Source organism: Ambystoma mexicanum, unplaced genomic scaffold (assembly GCF_040938575.1).
Source record: "Ambystoma mexicanum isolate Mex_15411 unplaced genomic scaffold, UKY_AmexF1_1 Mex_scaf70, whole genome shotgun sequence".
Lineage (NCBI taxonomy): Eukaryota > Metazoa > Chordata > Amphibia > Caudata > Ambystomatidae > Ambystoma > Ambystoma mexicanum.
The window spans coordinates 30,926-50,233 of NW_027182489.1; the positions used below are offsets into that span (position 1 = coordinate 30,926).

Consider the following 19,308-nt stretch of genomic DNA (forward strand, 5'->3'; position numbering starts at 1 on the left):
CCTAAGATGGGTTCAGAAGTTGACAAATTCTGTAGGAGCTGTCACACTTGTCAAACCTCTGGCAAGAGTGGAGCCAAGAATGTGGTACCCCTGGTGCCTCTGCAAGTCGTGGGAGTTCCTTTTGAGAGGGTGGGCATTGACATTGTTGGTCCCTTGACCCTCCCACATCTTCTTCCTGGTTGTAGTAGACCATGCTACTAGGTATCCTGAAGCAATACCTATGAGGACTGTTACGGCTCAGGCTGTGGCTAAGGCTCTACTTGGTATTTTTTACCAGAGTAGGGTTTCCTAAGGAAGTGATATCTGATAGGGGATCCAATTTTAGGTCACACTACATGCAAGCCATGTGGAAAAACTGTGGTGTCACTTACAAGTTCTCTACAGCCCACCATCCACAGACAGATGGACTGGTAGAGAGGTTTAATCGTACTATGAAGAGCATGATAGGTGCTTTAGAGGAACCCCTTAAATGAAAGTGGGACCTTCTACTGCCATGCCTTCTCTTTGCATATAGAGAAGTCCCTCAGGAGGGAGTTGGGTACAGTGCCTTTGAACTTCTCTATGGCCATCCAGTCAGAGGTCCATTGGCCCTGATTAAGGAGGGGTTGGAGAGCGCTCCTTCCCCAAGCCAGTCAGACTGACTGACTATGTGAAAGCTCTCCGGAGGAGAATGTCATACACGATGGCAGAAGCTAGTGATAACTTAAAAGCAGGTCAGGCTCTGGTCAAACATTGGCATGACCAGAAGGCCAGAATGGGAGTTTACTCAAGAACAGCTTGTAATAGTTATGGTGCCAAAAAGGCAGAGGGCCTTGCAGGATAAATAGATAGGACCCTTCAAGGTTGTGGGTAAACTTGGAGAGGTGTACTATTTGGTGCATTTACGCAGACCAAAGGAGGCTCCCAGAGTCTTTCACACCAACAGTTTTAAGGCATATGTCTCGAGACCAGAAGTGGGAGCTTTGCTTCTAGCTTCAGCTCAAGAGGAGGAGGAGAGTGAACCTCTACCTGACCTCCTCAGAGGCCAACCTTTGGATGAGAAGATAGAAGGAGTCAATTAATCTTCTCAACTGACATCTGAACAAAAGGAGGAGTGCAAAGTTCTGTTAAATCAGTTTGCCTCCCTGTTTTCACTTTCACCAGGCTTGACCCCTTGGGGCCAGCATGATATTGCCACTGGTGACTGTCTACCTGTGAAAAGCAGAGGTTACCGAATGTCAGAACATGTGAGATCCCACATCAAAGGAGAGGTCAACAAGATGCTTGATCTCGGGGTTATAGAGCCATCTACTAGTCCAGTTCTAGTTCCAAAGACAGGATCCAAGGAGTTGAGATTCTGTGTGGACTATATAGCTCTAAATGCAGTCACTAAGACCGATGCCCATCCTTTGCCAAGGACAGATGAACTGGGGGATAGATTTGGTTCAGCCAAGTAACTCAGTGCATTTGATCTGATGTCAGGCTATTGGCAAATAGCCCTGGCAGACCATTCCAAGGAGAAAATAGCATTTTCCACCCCAGCAGGCCTCTACCAGTTTAAGGTTATGCCTTTTGGACTAAAAAATGCACCTGCTACATTCCAAAGGATGGTTAATCAAGTTCTGAATCGGATGGAGGACTTCAGCATTGCATACTTGGATGACATTGCAGTATTCAGCCCTACTTGGAAAGAACATGTTGATCACTTAGGATATGTTTTGCAGGCTCCTGAGCAGGCCCATCTGACCACAAAGGAAAGCAAATGTCAAATTGGTCCGAGCAAAGTGGTCTACCTTGGTCATGAGGTAGGAGAAGGTGAAATAAGGCCATTGCCTAGCAAAGTACAAGCTGTAAAAACTGGGTGACCCCTACAACTCAAACCCAAGTGAGAGCCTTCCTAGGTCTCACTGGGTACTACAGGAATTTCATAGAGAACTATGGGACCATAGCTTCTCCCTTGAATGTGATCTCCTCTCCAAAATTCCCTAAAAAGGTTAGATGGAATGAGGAGTGCACTCAAGCCTTTGTATTTATTTATTATTTATTTTTTTACATTTGTATAGCGCACTGCAGCCCAAGGGCATTGAGACGCTTTTTCAAGAAAGTGTACGTAGGCAAGAATACAAATTTGGGGCATGCGGTTTCTTAGTTACAACATAGGTGGTAAGTTACAGAATACATTTAGGCAAACATGGTAGTTTACAGTCGAGTACAAAGTAGGAGCGAGGCCTAACATTTCAGACAAAAAGCTTGGTTTTGATGGCTTTGCAGAACACCAGGTGGGAGTCGATAGCCCTGATGTGTGGGGGAAGTGCGTTCCAGTGGGTGGCAGCGATAGCTGGGAAGCTGGAGCCCCCAGCACGCACTCTGCATGTTTGGGCTTGGTGATCAAGTTGGTGTAGGCTAGCCTAGAGGGCCTGGTGGATGTGGGCATGGCTATGCGCTGGGTGAGGTAGGGTGGTGCTAGATCATGGAGGCATTTGTGGGTGATGGAGAGGATTTTCAAGATGACTCTCTGTTTAACGGGAAGCCAATGCACCTGTCTCCTGAGGTCCGATAAGTGGTCCTTTTTAGGAAATCCTGTGGCCGCCCTAAGGGTGTTGTTCTGGACAAGCTGGAGTTTGTCAATGTTTTTGCTGGATGTGCCTCCGAGGAGAGTGTTACAGTAGTCCAGTCTTGAGCCGATAGTAGCCCTAGCGATAGTAAGGCATTTTTGTGTGGTTAAGAAGGGTCTTAATTTGATAACCTGAAGAAAGCCCTTTGTCAAGCTCTAGTCCTAAGAGCTCCTGATTATCACCAACCCTTCATTGTGCAGACAGATGCCTCCAATATAGGTATAGGTGCAGTCTTTAGTCAACTGGATGAGAAAGGTAGGGAGCACCCCATTTGCTTCATCAGTAGGAAACTGAAGGAATGAGAAACAAGGTGGGCAACCATAGAGCCAGAATGTTTTGCCATTGTGTGGTCTTTGGCCATACTTGTATGGATCTACTTTCGTCATTCAAACAGACCACCAACCCTTGAGATGGTTGATGCAAATGAAAGGGGAAAACCCAAAACTGCTAAAATGATCAATCTGCCTCCAAGGGTTTGATTTTACCATTGAACACAGGTCAGGATGTCACCACCAAAATGCTGATGGTCTCTCTAGGATGTTTATACCCGACTAGAGGTAAGAGACTCATCCAGGAGTGGATTAAATCCTCCTGTCCCTTAGTCTGGGGGGGCGGGTGTTAGGGAGAATTCTCCAGAATTGCTAATTTCCCTTACCTACTGAGTCCATCAGCAGCTATGCTGGATTTCTGGGGTTTATTTTATTCACCTGGTAAGAGTGTGAGCCTTTTTTCCCCCACTCTTACATGTGTTTTTGGATATGTGTTGTGCATGTTTATGTGTTCATGGACTGTGGAGCCTCACCTACTCCATAGGTATCATCTTTTTACTGTGTGTCACAAAGCACATTTAGTGCAGTGGCACAGGGTTGTCTTTTTCAGACTTCCCACTCTGAACTCCATTTTCTGGGACTGACTACTGTCTCCCAGAACATGTAAAGTTACCATTGACTTTATTAGTCTTTTTAAATTCACAGACCCGGTAACAACTATCTTCCATAGAGTACTGGAAAAGGTTAATAGTTATCCCTTTTTGGCTGTCTCTCATGGAACATTATTTCGTTCCCCTTTCTTTAAGAATTGGCTGGTGGCAGTGGTATCTTTCATTTTTTCCCTACCGTTGACTATGAAAATAACCCTCGTACTGTTTTAGGCTAAGTTAGTAGCCTCAAACTTTCAACCCGCTGGAACCGTTTTATTTTATTTCAGTTCCGGCTGGGTTTATTCGCCATTTCCTTTTGTAAAGGTCTTTCTCGTGTTTTACTATGCGCGCAAAACCAGGTTGGTTCCTTTGTTCGCCGTCCTTTGGCGGGCTTCTGCACAGAAGCCTTCCTTAGGCGCCTGTATGTCTGAGGGGGACAGGATGTGAGGGAGGGGTTTGAGACTCCCTGCACAGGGTTTCCTTGGAGACCCATGTCGCACTCTGTATGATTGACTGTGGTGACTATCCCGCCAGGACAGCCACCCTGCTGTGTGATTGACAGCCAGGCTGTGTGAATGGGGGAAAACCGGATGAAAAGTGGGTCTCTGGGACTGAGAAGGCAGAGTCGCCACTGGATCGAGAGAACCGAAGAGAAGCTGAAAGATGAGGACCACTACCACGACTGAACCTCCCAGTGAAGTCCTGCTGCAGGTCCGAATCTCCTTCACTTCGTTGACAGAGAAGATCTGCAAGGAATCTTCTTCCCTTGAGCCAGTGGGACCAACCAGTTCACCAAACTCCAAGCAAGGCCTCCCTCTTCTGGTCGAATTTGCTGTGCACAGCTGCAGTGAACCGGAGAGCCAGGAGGACTGGACCCTGCTTGGGTTTTAAGAAGCGCACCTTTTGTTTGTCGCTTTGCTCAGCTGCTGGTTTCTTCCCTGGGCAGTGCAGGACCCTCCAGTCTTCCTACTTCATGTCAGTCCGACAGTCGCTTCAGGAACCGTTGAACCTGCAGGATCTGCCAGAAACATCTGCCTCAGCTACAGCCTTCTTCTGCTCTAAAGGTACTGTGCTAACCCGGTTGTTCATTCCGTCCGACCGTGGTGAAAGCGTTTGAAATCTTTCACCAAACCGAGGGCTTGTCCTTCTCTACTCTTTAAAGTAACTTTTCTTCCGACCAACTTTGTTCCGAACTCTTGGTAAAGACTTAACCGCAAACTACTCTGAATTGCGTGATTCTCTGTAAAGACTCTGGTCCATTGACTTTGGCTCAGGCCTCTTGATTTGATTTCCTCACCGTAGCCTTTTCTAGATTGCCCTGCCTACTTACTTGGTGGTGGTGCTTAATTATGAATAACCTTGTTGTTCCCTCCCTTTTAAATTGCTCTAGTGCCATTTTGCTCACACTTCATTTTGAGCTTAACTTGTCCAGAATCTATTGGGTGGTGTGTAGTGTATTAAGAGTGTGATTTTCGGCAGCTTTACTTTAGTGAATTGTTTTACAAATGATGTGTAAATAAATGTATATTCTTTTACTCAGAAACCTTGAGTCAGTGTTTGCTTGAACCATAGTAAATTGCTGTAATTCTGATACTGCTCACTTTACTCTTGAGATAAGTCTGGCTGCTCAGCCATCGCTACCACTTTACTGTGTAGTACAGGCTTGTACTAAAGGTGAATTTGTACTGTCACTTGTAATCTTAATTGTGTGTGGTGTTCCCAAAGGGTACTGCATATGATTCTGCCTAACAAGCATGGCATGTGGGTGCTACTAAGACTGATATTCACAGCGGCTAAAAACAGGAGGAATCCAGATGAAGCGCTATATTGAAGGGTCCATATCCCACAGGGGCCTCCGCAGCTTTGCATACCTGAATGGGTGATAATTCAATAGCATGGCATGTGGGTACGAATAAGACCGATATTTACAGTGGCTAAAAAAAGGAGGAATCCAGATGAAGCGCTATATTGAAGGGTCCATATCCCACAGGGGCCTCCGCAGCTTTGCATACCTGAATGGGTGATAATTCAATAGCATGGCATGTGGGTACGAATAAGACCGATATTTACAGTGGCTAAAAAAAGGAGGAATCCAGATGAAGCGCTATATTGAAGGGTCCATATCCCACAGGGGCCTCCGCAGCTTTGCATACCTGCATGGGTGATAATTCAATAGCATGGCATGTGGGTACGAATAAGACCGATATTTACAGTGGCTAAAACAGGAGGAATCCAGATGAAGCGCTATATTGAAGGGTCCATATCCCACAGGGGCCTCCGCAGCTTTGCATTCCTGCATGGGTGATAATTCAATAGCATGGCATGTGGGTACGAATAAGCCCGATATTTACAGCGGCTAGAAACAGGAGGTATCCAGATGAAGCGCTATATTGACGGGTCCAGATCCCACAGGGGCCTCCTCAGCTTTGCATCCCTGCATAGGTGATAATTCAATAGCATGACATGTGGGTACTAATAAGACCGATATTTACAGCAGCTAGAAACTTGAGGAATCCAGATGAAGCGCTATATTGAAGGGTCCATATCCCATTTGGGCCTCATCTGCTTTGCATCCCTGCATGGGTGATAATTCAATAGCATGGCATGTGGGTACTAATAAGACCGATATTTACAGTGGCTAAAAACAGGAGGAATCCAGATGAAGCGCTATATTGAAGGGTCCATATCCCAATGGCACCTCCGCATCTTTGCATCCCTGCATAGGTGATAATTCAATAGCATGACATGTGGGTACTAATAAGACCGATATTTACAGTGGGTAAAAACAGGAGGAATCCAGATGAAGCGCTATATTGAAGGGTCCATATCCCATTGGGGCCTCCTCAGTTTTGCATCCCTGCATAGGTGATAATTCAATAGCATGACATGTGGGTACTAATAAGACCGATATTTACAGCGGATAGAAACAGGAGGAATCCAGATGAAGCGCTATATTGAAGGGTCCAGGTCCCATTGGGGCCTCCGCAACTCTAGTGGGTACTAATAAGACCGATATTTACAGCGGCTAGAAACAGGAGGAATGCAGATAAAGCGCTATATTGAAGGGTCCATATCCCATTTGGGCCTCATCTGCTTTGCATCCCTGCATGGGTGATAATTCAATAGCATGGCATGTGGGTACTAATAAGACCGATATTTACAGTGGCTAAAAACAGGAGGAATGCAGATAAAGCGCTATATTGAAGGGTCCATATCCCATTTGGGCCTCATCTGCTTTGCATCCCTGCATGGGTGATAATTCAATAGCATGGCATGTGGGTACTAATAAGACCGATATTTACAGTGGCTAAAAACAGGAGGAATCCAGATGAAGCGCTATATTGACGGGTCCAGATCCCACAGGGGCCTCCGCATCTTTGCATCCCTGCATAGGTGATAATTCAATAGCATGACATGTGGGTACTAATAAGACCGATATTTACAGCAGCTAGAAACTTGAGGAATCCAGATGAAGCGCTATATTGAAGGGTCCATATCCCATTTGGGCCTCATCTGCTTTGCATCCCTGCATGGGTGATAATTCAATAGCATGGCATGTGGGTACTAATAAGACCGATATTTACAGTGGCTAAAAACAGGAGGAATCCAGATGAAGCGCTATATTGAAGGGTCCATATCCCAATGGCACCTCCGCATCTTTGCATCCCTGCATAGGTGATAATTCAATAGCATGACATGTGGGTACTAATAAGACCGATATTTACAGTGGCTAAAAACAGGAGGAATCCAGATGAAGCGCTATATTGAAGGGTCCATATCCCATTGGGGCCTCCTCAGTTTTGCATCCCTGCATAGGTGATAATTCAATAGCATGACATGTGGGTACTAATAAGACCGATATTTACAGCGGATAGAAACAGGAGGAATCCAGATGAAGCGCTATATTGAAGGGTCCAGGTCCCATTGGGGCCTCCGCAACTCTAGTGGGTACTAATAAGACCGATATTTACAGCGGCTAGAAACAGGAGGAATGCAGATAAAGCGCTATATTGAAGGGTCCATATCCCATTTGGGCCTCATCTGCTTTGCATCCCTGCATGGGTGATAATTCAATAGCATGGCATGTGGGTACTAATAAGACCGATATTTACAGTGGCTAAAAACAGGAGGAATCCAGATAAAGCGCTATATTGAAGGGTCCATATCCCACAGGGGCCTCCTCAGCTTTGCATCCCTGCATAGGTGATAATTCAATAGCATGGCATGTGGGTACTAATAAGACCGATATTTACAGCAGCTAGAAACTTGAGGAATCCAGATGAAGCGCTATATTGAAGGGTCCATATCCCATTTGGGCCTCATCTGCTTTGCATCCCTGCATAGGTGATAATTCAATAGCATGACATGTGGGTACTAATAAGACCGATATTTACAGCGGCTAGAAACAGGAGGAATGCAGATAAAGCGCTATATTGAAGGGTCCATATCCCATTGTGGCCTCCTCAGTTTTGCATCCCTGCCTGGGTGATAATTCAATAGCATGGCATGTGGGTACGAATAAGACCGATATTTACAGTGGCTAAAAACAGGAGGAATCCAGATAAAGCGCTATATTGAAGGGTCCATATCCCACAGGGGCCTCCGCAGCTTTGCCTACCTGAATGGGTGATAATTCAATAGCATGGCATGTGGGTACGAATAAGACCGATATTTACAGTGGCTAAAACAGGAGGAATCCAGATGAAGCGCTATATTGAAGGGTCCATATCCCATTGGGGCCTCCTCAGTTTTGCATTCCTGCCTGGGTGATAATTCAATAGCATGACATGTGGGTACGAATAAGCCCGATATTTACAGCGGCTAGAAACAGGAGGTATCCAGATGAAGCGCTATATTGACGGGTCCACATCCCACAGGGGCCTCCTCAGCTTCGCATCCCTGCATAGGTGATAATTCAATAGCATGACATGTGGGTACTAATAAAACCGATATTTACAGCAGCTAGAAACTTGAGGAATCCAGATGAAGCGCTATATTGAAGGGTCCATATCCCATTGGGGCCTCCTCAGTTTTGCATCCCTGCATAGGTGATAATTCAATAGCATGACATGTGGGTACGAATAAGACCGATATTTACAGCAGCTAGAAACTTGAGGAATGCAGATGAAGCGCTATATTGAAGGGTCCATATCCCATTGGGGCCTCCTCAGCTTTGCATGGTGGGTGGTCAGTCATAATATCGAGAAAAAAAATGTCGAATTACAATAAATTTCGAAAACATAATATCGAAAAAAAAATCGAATTCTTTATTTTTTTATTTATATTTTTTTTGGGGGTTTCGCATGTAAAATAAAAAGGTTAAAAAAAAAAAAGGGGGACTGGAGGGGAACCCCTCATTTCGAATAAAAAACAGTAAAAAAGAAATTCGATTTTTTTTTCTACATTATTTTTTCGATTTTTTGACTTTCGACATTTTTGGATTCGATTTTATGACTATAAACCCTTTGCATCCCTGCATGGGTGATAATTCAATAGCATGGCATGTGGGTACGAATAAGACTGATATTTACACCAGCTAGAAACAGGAGGAATCCAGATAAAGCGCTATATTGAAGGGTCCATATCCCATTGGTTCTTCCGCAGCTCTAGTGGGCACTAATAAGAGCGATATTTACAGAGGCTAGAAGCAGGAGGAATCCAGATGAAGCGCTATATTGAAGGGTCCATATCCCATTGGGGTCTCCTCAGCTTTGCATCCTTGCATGGGTGATAATTCAATAGCATGGCATGTGGGTACTAATAAGAGCGATATTTACACCGGCTAGAAACAGGAGGAATCCAGATAAAGCGCTATATTGAAGGGTCCATGTCCCATTGGGGCCTCCTCAGCTTTGCATCCCTGCATGGGTGATAATTCCATAGCATGGCATGTGGGTACTAATAAGAGCGATATTTACAGCGGCTAGAAACAGGAGGCATCCAGATGAAGCGCTTTGTAGCATGCGGTACTTTATGATGATACATGCTATTGCTGTCGTAATCATCATTATCTCTGTACAGCTGAACACCTTGCACAATACCGGGCCTGCCCTTTGCCACAGAAGCGCAGGAATATGCACCCCCGCCCACGGTAGTGCTCCAGGCGCCCCTTAACACACCCAGGCCCCATCCCCCCCCGCAACGGCCCCGTCAGGTAAATCACACGACACTGAGAGAAACTGGTCTCTCGGGTTCCATAGAGGCCCAGCCCTCGGGCCTCTTCCTGGAAAGGCTGCTCTGCAGGAGGTAAAACAGGAGCACGTGCTTTGTTCACCCGAGCCGAGGTGCGTGCAGAGCAGTGTGTTTGTGGGAGGGGGGAGCAGTGGGGTGGGGGTGGGTGGGGCTTGCAGAAGGTGGCAGCTGAATAGCAGAGGCGCAACACAGACCATTGCAGGCAGAGAGGCTGAGAGCACAGCAGAGGTGAGTGCCAGCCAGGGCCGTTATTCCATTACTGACCTTCTATGGAATTTGCTAGACCGCCAGTTTTCATACAAAATCTCGCCTGCATTGGCATCTGGTTTTTATATCTACAGCAGAGGTTTAGCAACCTGCGGCTCTCATCGAAAATGGGCTTGGTAAAAATGTTGTACAGTGTGGGCGAGACACATGAGCCCTGCGGCACGCCGCAAGTGATAGGCATAGGGTCTGCCGATGCTGTGGGCGAGAAGACCCTCATGGTTCTGCCATTTAGGAAGGATCTGATCCAGGTAATGTCATCATCGGAGAAGTGAGCAGCTGTGTTAGGTTGGGAGCATAGGATAGTGTGGTCGACCAGGTCGAATGCAGCCAAGAGGTCTAGGAGGAGTAGTAGGGCGGCTTTACCGTTATCTCTGAGCTCATCGACTAGGGTCTCAAGATCAATGAGTGCTGTCTAAGTTCCATGTTGGGGACGGAAGCCTGATTGTCTAGCTCCTAATAGATGGTGTGCTTCCAGATGCTTTTGGATTTGTACGTAGGCAACCTTGTCCCAGATTTTTAGGAGAAAAGGTACGGTTGTGATTGCTCTATAGTTGGTTGGCGTGGAAGGGTCAAGGTTGGGTTCTTTTAGGAGTGGAAGTACCCAGGATTGTTTAAGATTGGTGGGGATGGTGCCAGTGGAAAAGGATGCATTAATTAGTTTTGTAATGAAAGGGGAGAGGTCTCGGGCAGCATCCTTGATGAGCTGTGCCGGGCACAGATCTCCCTGACAGTTAGAGGGTTTCAGTGACAAAATGATTCTTTCCACTTCTAAAATGGAGACTTTGGTGAAGTTGAATCGGGTAGATTCGTTAGCTGTAGTCCTCTTGGTTGGTTTGGATGGGGGGGGGGGTAGTTTAAGAAGGCTTTTATACAGGAGATTTTGTTTTGTAGAGTGGATAGTGCGTTTTGGATCTCTGAGCACCATTTTTTGTCTTTGATGCACGTGTCAGGTGATGCTATGGGAGTCTCTCTTTCTTTGAGGATCGAGAATAATTCCTTCATATTAGATTTGGCTTGGGATATACGCGTGTTGGAAGAGATTCGTTTTGCTAGGCATATTTCTTTTTTGTAGAGGGCTGAGAGTTTAGTGATTTTAAGTTTGTTGGCTACTGATGGTAGTTTTTTTCCAGTCGGCCTTGCAGTTTCTTTTTTGCTGCCTTATGTTTTTGAGGAATAGTGTAAACCATTTATTCAGATGTGTTTTGGGCTTACTTGAGGGGGGCAATCAGGTCCAGCGAGGAGGACATGATTTTATTGTATTCATCGACCAAGGTCTCGGGATCCGAGTTGTCAGGGAGCGTGTTGAGGGTGGGGAGTAAGGTTGGGATAAGTCTCTCCACAGTAATACTCTTTTTATTTCTGATTAGCGTAGGTGGAGCCCTAATGGCTGGCGGGGTGGGGTCTAATGGTAGAAAGCATGAATGACACAAGGTGGTGGTCAGTCCAAGCTAAAGGTGAGATAGAGAGGATGTTGGCTTGACAATTGTAATCAGCAACCCAATCAAGTATTCTACCTTTAGCATGGGTAGGTGCATTGCTTGTTTGGGTGAATACTATTTCTGAGAGAGTGTTAAGGGTAGTGATAGCAGGTTGGTCAGATGGGTCGTTGAAGCCCATGTTGAAGTCCCCAAGAATGAGTACTTGTGTGGAACTTTTGAGGTTACTGGACAGAATGGTGTTAATGTCCTCGTCGAATGTTCCAGGGGGGTCAGGGGGGGTGGTAAATCAAGTGGATATTGAGGGTTTGGGCATTAGTGAGTGGAACTTTAACAGAAAATAGTTCACAAGAGAGGACATTAATAGGAGTAGCTAATCTCACGGAGAGGCTGCATTTGTAGATAATAGCAATACCACCTCCTCTGGATTTTAGTCTGTCTTGTTTCAATATGGAGTAGCCATCCGGGACTGCTAGCATAAGCATGGGGCCTGCTGCTGGGTGTGGCCATGTCTCTGTAATGGCGAGGAAGTCAAAGTCTTCTCTAAGGATCAGGTCAGCAATTTCTGTGGCGTGTGCCACTAAAGATCTGGCGTTGATTAGAGCTCCCTTAATTTGAGGACTCGCGGTAATTATGGGAGGGTGGTGGACTTGTATCTTTTTAGGTTTACTATACTTGACTAGGCTATTTAGGGGCCTGAGGTCAGAGTTACGAGCTAGGTTTGAGTTTAGATTAGTTTGGCCGGGCGGGGTTGGCCTAGTCCTTAGTCTTGTTGTAGTGGGAATGGAGCTGATAGGAGGCTCATGGATTTTAGCTGATCTAGCTCTGAGTCGTAGGTTCCTAGCTGAAGTTGGGCAAGGATTACTTGGTGGTAGTTCTTGGATGTCGTTCATATCTGAAAGTGATCTGGTAATTGACGTGTTGTGGAGATTGGGAGAGTGCATGGGGGTGGGTGAGTGTGGTAGCATGCTGTATAGCGTGATACTTGTTATAAAGAGTAAAAGGTAGGCAGTCTGGCTGGTGGCTAAGGGGAGCATGCTAGTTGGTGATGGCAGAAGCTTTCTTGGAGAGCTAGTTAGTTAGCCCTATCACCTAAGGATGGGTGAGCGGTCAATACGGCCATGAACTGCCCTGAACAAGCTAGGACACGCAGATCTTGCAGTGTCCTTGAGCACGCTGTCATCGACTAAAGTGTAGTTACCAGATAGAGGGGTAAGACATGCAATCAGTGCAGGCCATATAGAGGCTGCGGTCAGTAGCGGAGCAAACTTGGAGCGCCGAAGACTTGGATCTCAGGACAGTATCATACTAGTTAATGTAATAGAGCATATCCGGCATAGACAATTACAGGCCAGTAAGGTGACTAACATACACAATCAATCAATCAGTAGCTAGGAAAGCAATCCTGTGGGCATGACCAACAAAGGTCGGGGCAGGTGGTTCATTCAGGTCCTAGGTCTTATGCTAAAGTGGCTTCTGGCAAGAGGTCGGACATGCAGTCGGTGCAGGGGGTGGGCAATGCAGGTTAGGGCAGGTAGGCAATTGGCAGCAGTACAAATCAATGTAACAGATCAAAAACATCAAGGCAATACAAACAGTTGCAAGGCAATCAAACATGGGGAGGCGCTAACCTCATTCAAGTACACAAAGAAATGGAAATGCAATCCGAATACCGCATAGGGGGCACTGGCCTCGTGCTAAAGCAAATGCGATTAGACAAGCAGGCACGCTGGTAGTACAATCAAATCAATACAGCAAAACAATAGAGGCTCAAACAATTGTGGGTCAGTAAGGCGAGGCACTGGCCTCACATTGAGTAAACAATGCTAGCAGTTAAGCATCCGAGCAATGCAGGCACGGCAAGTTAAAGGCAATCAAACATGGGGAAGCAATGGCCTCCTTGAAGTATACAAAGAAATAAATATGCGGACCCCGTACCATATAGGAGGAGCAAGCCTCATGCAAAAGCACGTGGGGTAGGGCAGGTACGCATTTGGAGGCGCTGGCCTCACGCTAGCTATGTAGAGCAGACAGGTCAATGCGACATATCAGAGCGGAGCGCAAACAGCTGCGGGCCAGTAGGATGAAGGCATGGGGAGGCACTGGTCGCAAACTGAGTAAATAGAGCAGCAATTAAGCTTCCGAGTAATACAGGTATGGGCTGTTACAGGCAATCAGACATATAGAAGCGCTGGCCACATGCAAACAGGTCACGCACAGTTAGTCAGGCAGGTAGTACAGTCATAGGCATGGCAGACATTAAAGCATACTAGCACAGGTAATGTGGGGGATACCATTAAAGGCCGTACAGGTTGACATGCGGGTACACTCGTCGCAAATGTAAGGGCAATTATGGCTATAAGAGTGTTCAGTGTTAGCCATGGGCCACGTGTAGTGAGAGGTAGTATTTGGACTTCTATCGTCGCAGTAGTGAAGGAGCTGTTACTGTCCGTGCTGCAGCGGTCTTGCTCGCGGCAGAATAGTTTAAGTAAGGCAGCAGTTCCTGGGGCTCAAGTGTCTGGGCAGATTGTACAGGCACCGGTGACAATCGGCTGAAGGTGAGGAGGCGGGTATCGGGGGGCCACAGAAGGCGCATTATGGAATGCGGGGTGGGGGGAAGAGGCAGGAGTGGCGATCCGCAAAGCAGCAGGCAGGGGAACCTCTCACCTTGCAATTTTGTATGCCGCTGTTACGGAGCACTCAAGCACGTCCAAGCTCGATCAGGCTCAGTCAGGAGGAGCCTTCGTCGGGTGCCGGCTTACACCTGCCGGTGCTCCCCAATAGGCTAAGAGGCTAGAGGCAGCCAATCACGGGGCAGGCAGGCTTTTGGGGCTTTGGAGGAGTGTGGTTACAACAGCAAAAAGCGGCAGTGGCCATCTTTGAGAGGCAAAAACCTTGTGTTTTTGCAATCTCCAATTTAGGTGTAGTAGACTTTGTTTTTTAATTCATAAATTCAAAGAGAACATTTTAACTGGAGGGGACTGAGCCCACCCTCTGAAAAAGATGGGTGGACTGCGTCCACCCTCGTGTACCCTCGACTTGAGCCCTGGACACACAGCACCTTCTATGCAGTGGCACAGGCAAGTCTTTCAGATTTCCAAAAGGTTTAAATACCTTTTCTTGGATAACTACTGTTTCCAAGAGCAGTGAAGTGAAACTGACTTTACTTACATGTTGTAACTTTCTAGACCCAGCACACATTATCTTACCATAGGGTGCTGGAGGAGTTCTTTAGCATCTCCTTTGTCTAGTTTCTCATGTAACATTTTATGTTACCCTTTCTACAATTAATGGCTGGTGGCAGTGGTTTGCTTTTTACAACGTTTGTGTATTTTAACCCGAGGGCTGCATTCGCAGCTGCAGTAAGGCACCCATGAGTGTTCATTTTGTCAAAATGGTACCAGTCTTCTTTTTTCGTCATTTCTTGTTGGAAAGGTCATTCTTGAGATTTATTCTGCGTGCCAAATCAGGTTTGGTCCCTTTGCTCATTTTGTCTTTGGAGGGCTTCACAAGCGAAGCCCGCCTTTGGCACCAGTATGTCTGGCATGGGTAGGAAGTGAGGGAGGTGCCCGAAAATCCCTGTGCTTAATCCTCTTGGTTACAGGAATGCACCCAAATGCGATTGCTCAGCTGGCTGTCCTTAGAAGACAGCCACCCTGCTGTGTGATTGACAGCAAGGCTGCAAATGAATGGGAGAAACCTGCATAAAACGCAAGGTTTTTTGCTTTGAAGGCAGAGTCGACCACTGGACGAAGGAATCCGAGGAAGAACCTGGAAGAGACGCCTGCTGTAACTCCTAGATCGTTGGTTTGCCCGTTGAGGCCCTGCTGCAGTGCTGAAGCTCCGAATTCGCCTCAACTAGATAAACCTGGCCAAGGATGACTTCTCCCCTTGGGTTTGTAGGAAAACACATCATGAACCTTGCCAAGGAGTCCAACTTTCAGCTGCATCTCCTCAGGGGCATTCTACCTTTCCTCACCTTCCCCCAGAAACTCAGTGTCTCTAGAACCCTGGTTCTCTCTAGGCTGGACTATTGCAACAGCCTCTTCCTCATCTTTCCTCTTTCCTCCCTTCGCACCTTCAACTCATCCAGAACAGGACTGCAAGACTTATCCTTGGCCTCAAGCCCAGGGACCGCATCTCTCCAGCCATAAAATCTCTCCACTGGCTCCCGGTGACCGCAAGTGTCAAATTCTAGACACATTGCATCATCCACATCTCTGCACCCAGTGTTCCCTCCCAAAATACCTCCCAGACAGAGTCCTTTAGTCTTTTTGTTCCAACTCTCTGCAGGTCTGACAATTCTCCAAACAGAGGGTGTGAGGTAGATCCCTTTCCTTGGCTGGCTCTGCCCTCTGGAACGGCCTCTCTGTCCTCTCAGACTTGAGCCGGATCTTCTTATGTTCTGGAAACTTCTCAAGACTTTCCTTTTCTCCACTTCCTTCCCTCTCACCCTTTCGTGCTCAACTCTCTATCTGCTGCTGCGACTTGAGCCTGGTCCCTTCAGAGTCATACAGGGACCAGAGAACCCCCCACCAGTACCCCCAGCCTCCTTTGCCAGCCCTTGTCCTCGGCCTGTCTTTCCCAGACTAGCGCAACTGGGTCTACAATGTGCACCACACGCAATCCTCTCTTCCCCGTTCTTTCTCTGGCATTTGCTGCATTGGTCCAGCCAGCACTTGCCCGCCCTCAACCTTGGGGGTTCCCCACACCTGCCTGTACCCCCTCGCCCTTGCACTTACTACCTTTTCATGCACTTGCTTGTTAGCATTGTCACAAAACCAATATAACCGTTTTTGTTGTTCACTTTTGTGATTCCCATGTACCTCCGCCCCATCTTATCTTGTGGCGCCTGGAAACACCCGAGTATAGGCGCCATGCAAGTGTCCACTAAATAAATAAATAAAATACCTGAACAAGAACTTAAGTCCAAAGGACTTTTCTGTGGGCTGTGGGGGCACCGCCTGAACTGCAGCCTGGGGGCAGCACTACTGTGTTTGCTGCTTCTCCCCATTGGCCTGCTGGATTTTCTCTACCTGGGCCTTCTCGGTTTCTTGCCTCTCCCTTACCTCCTTCTGTTTTTATTTTTTTATTCTGTTTGGTTTATAAAAACAACTTTACACATTTTATACAAGTTCAAAACAAGTTCAAAACAAGGACATACACGTAAAAAATCACATGTTATACAATAGTTAAAAAAATGAGTGAGTTAGAAAACTGAAAACCAAAATAAGAATACATCTTATTCAAACTAGCGACTCTGGAATTTTATATCTGCATCATTGAGCATGTTTAAAAACAAGCATTTGAAACGCTGATAGTTTGGGCGTTTACTGAGGTTACTTGCATTTTGCATTTATAGGTAGCAGGGTGCAAGGAGGAGGGTGCAAAGTTTTAAAGGAGGATGTAGTACAGGAGAATGAGAAGGAAAGATAACTGCTGGACCGGTATACATTCACAATGCCATAGCCGACCCACCTACCGTGCATACTGAGTTAGACCACACAGTTTGCAAGTGTTTGCAATAAAAGGACGTAGTATTTTATTGTTACAGATGTAGTTATGGAAACAATAAAAATAATCACATATCCATTTGATATCATACTTTTGGGCACCGGGTCCAGAGGCAGCCCCCTCTGGCCCGTGCCGCCACACACGGGCAGGTTCTTGGCTGCCCGTGTTGCCCCAAAAGTGTTTATCTGCAGCCCCTCTTGGCTAGGGTGGAGGAGATTTCTAGGAAGAAACGTTCCATGCCAGGTCCTGATAGGGGTGTGTGGTCTTTGAGAAATAGGTCAGGATCTCCTAACGTGATAGCCGAGTGTTTTATGAACCCTATGACCCTGCCTATGCAGAATTTTTCTATCTCTCTGTTGAGTTTTCTTCTGGAAATGTCTATCAATTTGTAACAGGTGGCCCCCTGCCATTTCTGTCTGGGCAGGATGGCTAAGAAAAAGATTTCAATATATTTCCAGCTATGGGAGATGCCTGCTAGCGAGGCGCACATTTCCTCGAGTAAGCTTCTTCTTCCTGTGGACACCAGATCATTGCCACCTAAATGAATTATCAAAAATTCAGGCGGGTCCCTGTAGGCGACCAGGTCAGCTAACTTGTCCTGTATGTCTGCCCAATGGAGGCCTCTGTAACCCCACCAGGATGCGATGGTATTCTTAAATGGTGGGCCCCCCTTGGTTTCTTCTGCCCAACGCCCTGTCCTGAAAACTAACAAGTGGCCAACTATCCATGCTGACCGGAGGGGGTTGGTCCACTTGGCTGGCGGTTCTGGTGGGAGAAAAAAGGGGGGGTAATGAGAGGGCTATATTAGTTCTGGTCTGATGTATCTTTTGTAACAGTCTGACTTCCATCCCCCTATGTTTTTTACCTGTTGGGGGGTGAGTCCCCCTTGCCATGCTGTGGTTGCGGCCCCGATTCTAAACGAGTGGCTCCGTAATTCCTTGGGGTCCCACCCTGCCTTGCTGATGGCTTTTGACAGAACCTCTTTGAATTGATACCGGCTTAGTGCCGAGGCATTCCTGTGAATTAGGAACCTACCCCCACGTTTGCCCTCTGTGCATAGTATAGGTTAGTGATGCACACTGGGCAGTTTGTTGCATCGTCAATGCAGCAAATGCTGATGGTTCTTCTGGCCCCCGTTTTGGACGGTTGTATCTCTATGGTGACACTGTCCTGCCTAACCCTGGTTTCCATTACGCCTAGCCCATTGCCGGCTTTGGTGGTGGAGGCGATGAGCTCTCCAATGCGGAAAGCCCCAAAATATGCCAAGGAGAAAGCAGTTCTGAATAACAGGCCTTCATTTGGATGATGGTAATGTTTTCCAGTTGGCTTGTTATTTTTACTAATTTGTCAAAATCAAGCGGGCGGCGGGTGTCTTCCTGGGGTCCCTCTATTTTGCCCCAGCCCTTCAGGGCATAGGTGATAAGTGCGCCCTGGGTGGAGTCTGTGTCCCCCCAGAGTTTGGAGTAGTAGGATGTTGCCACTAGGTGTCTTCTTGCCCAATCCCATTTGTACCCTTTGTCATGTGCCCATTTTAAAAACATTTCTATCTCCTTTCTGTTATTAATTCAACATGGTTTAACCCTGTTGTTTTAAGCACATTTTGTAGCACTTACTGTACTGTGCTGTGGTAGTGATGGCCAGCGCTTCCTCTGCCATTTCTGTAAGGAACCCCGTAACAGGGTTTGTGATCTCTGCGAGCAGAGTGTAGTTGGCACCCGTATTTGAGGTGTGTTGGGTGTCCTGACCCACGTTTGAGCTATCATGCTGCAACATTTGGTGCTGTGGGCTTAGAAAATCCAAGATGGCCAAAAAGCCCACAAGTGTGCCAGAATCCAGGAGAACCACGCAGTTTGTGCGCACACCAAAATGGTTACCTCACTTGCCACCCACCAGTGTAAAGAAAGATCTTTGTTAACAGAATCCACTGTTATTGATGTCAAAAAGTTGCTGAAATCGTGGCTCACCAGACCACTTTAAAGATTCAACCCTTTTGTGGGGTTCCACATAACCATTTTACTGTAAGGAGCCCCATCAAAACAATGTTAAGCAAGGATTTACTACCATGTAAGAACCATTCCTGTTTGGAATGCATTAATCCAAGAAAAATCCCAAAATTGGTTGCATTACCAGTACTCACCACTATCAGAAAGCCGGTGTTTTAAAACAACACCAGACTTTTTTTTGTGTAAAACTGAATAAATGAACCCAAAGCAGGCCAAAGAAAGACTTACTGAGGGGTGGATACAATGTAAAGTTATATTCTGAAGTGACTTGAAGGTTTATAACAAGACTGGCTGAGCTCTGCAGGTCTGCAGCGGCTTAAACTGAAACTGGATTCAAAATTACCAAAAATCGAAATGTGTAAATAAACTGAGGGACAGACTTG

The 19,308-nt window shown here is 46.6% G+C and overlaps 1 protein-coding gene across 1 annotated transcript in view; it reads left to right on the top strand.

The window, feature by feature from the left end:
• Positions 1-9,854: 9,854 nt before the first annotated feature.
• Positions 9,855-19,308, top strand: part of LOC138562830 (GTPase IMAP family member 9-like) — a 300,990-nt gene continuing 291,536 nt past the window's right edge. Inside the window, exon 1 of the mRNA XM_069642800.1 lies at positions 9,855-9,933. The gene's annotated coding sequence lies outside the window, so the exon portion shown is untranslated. The remainder of the gene's footprint in view (positions 9,934-19,308) is intronic.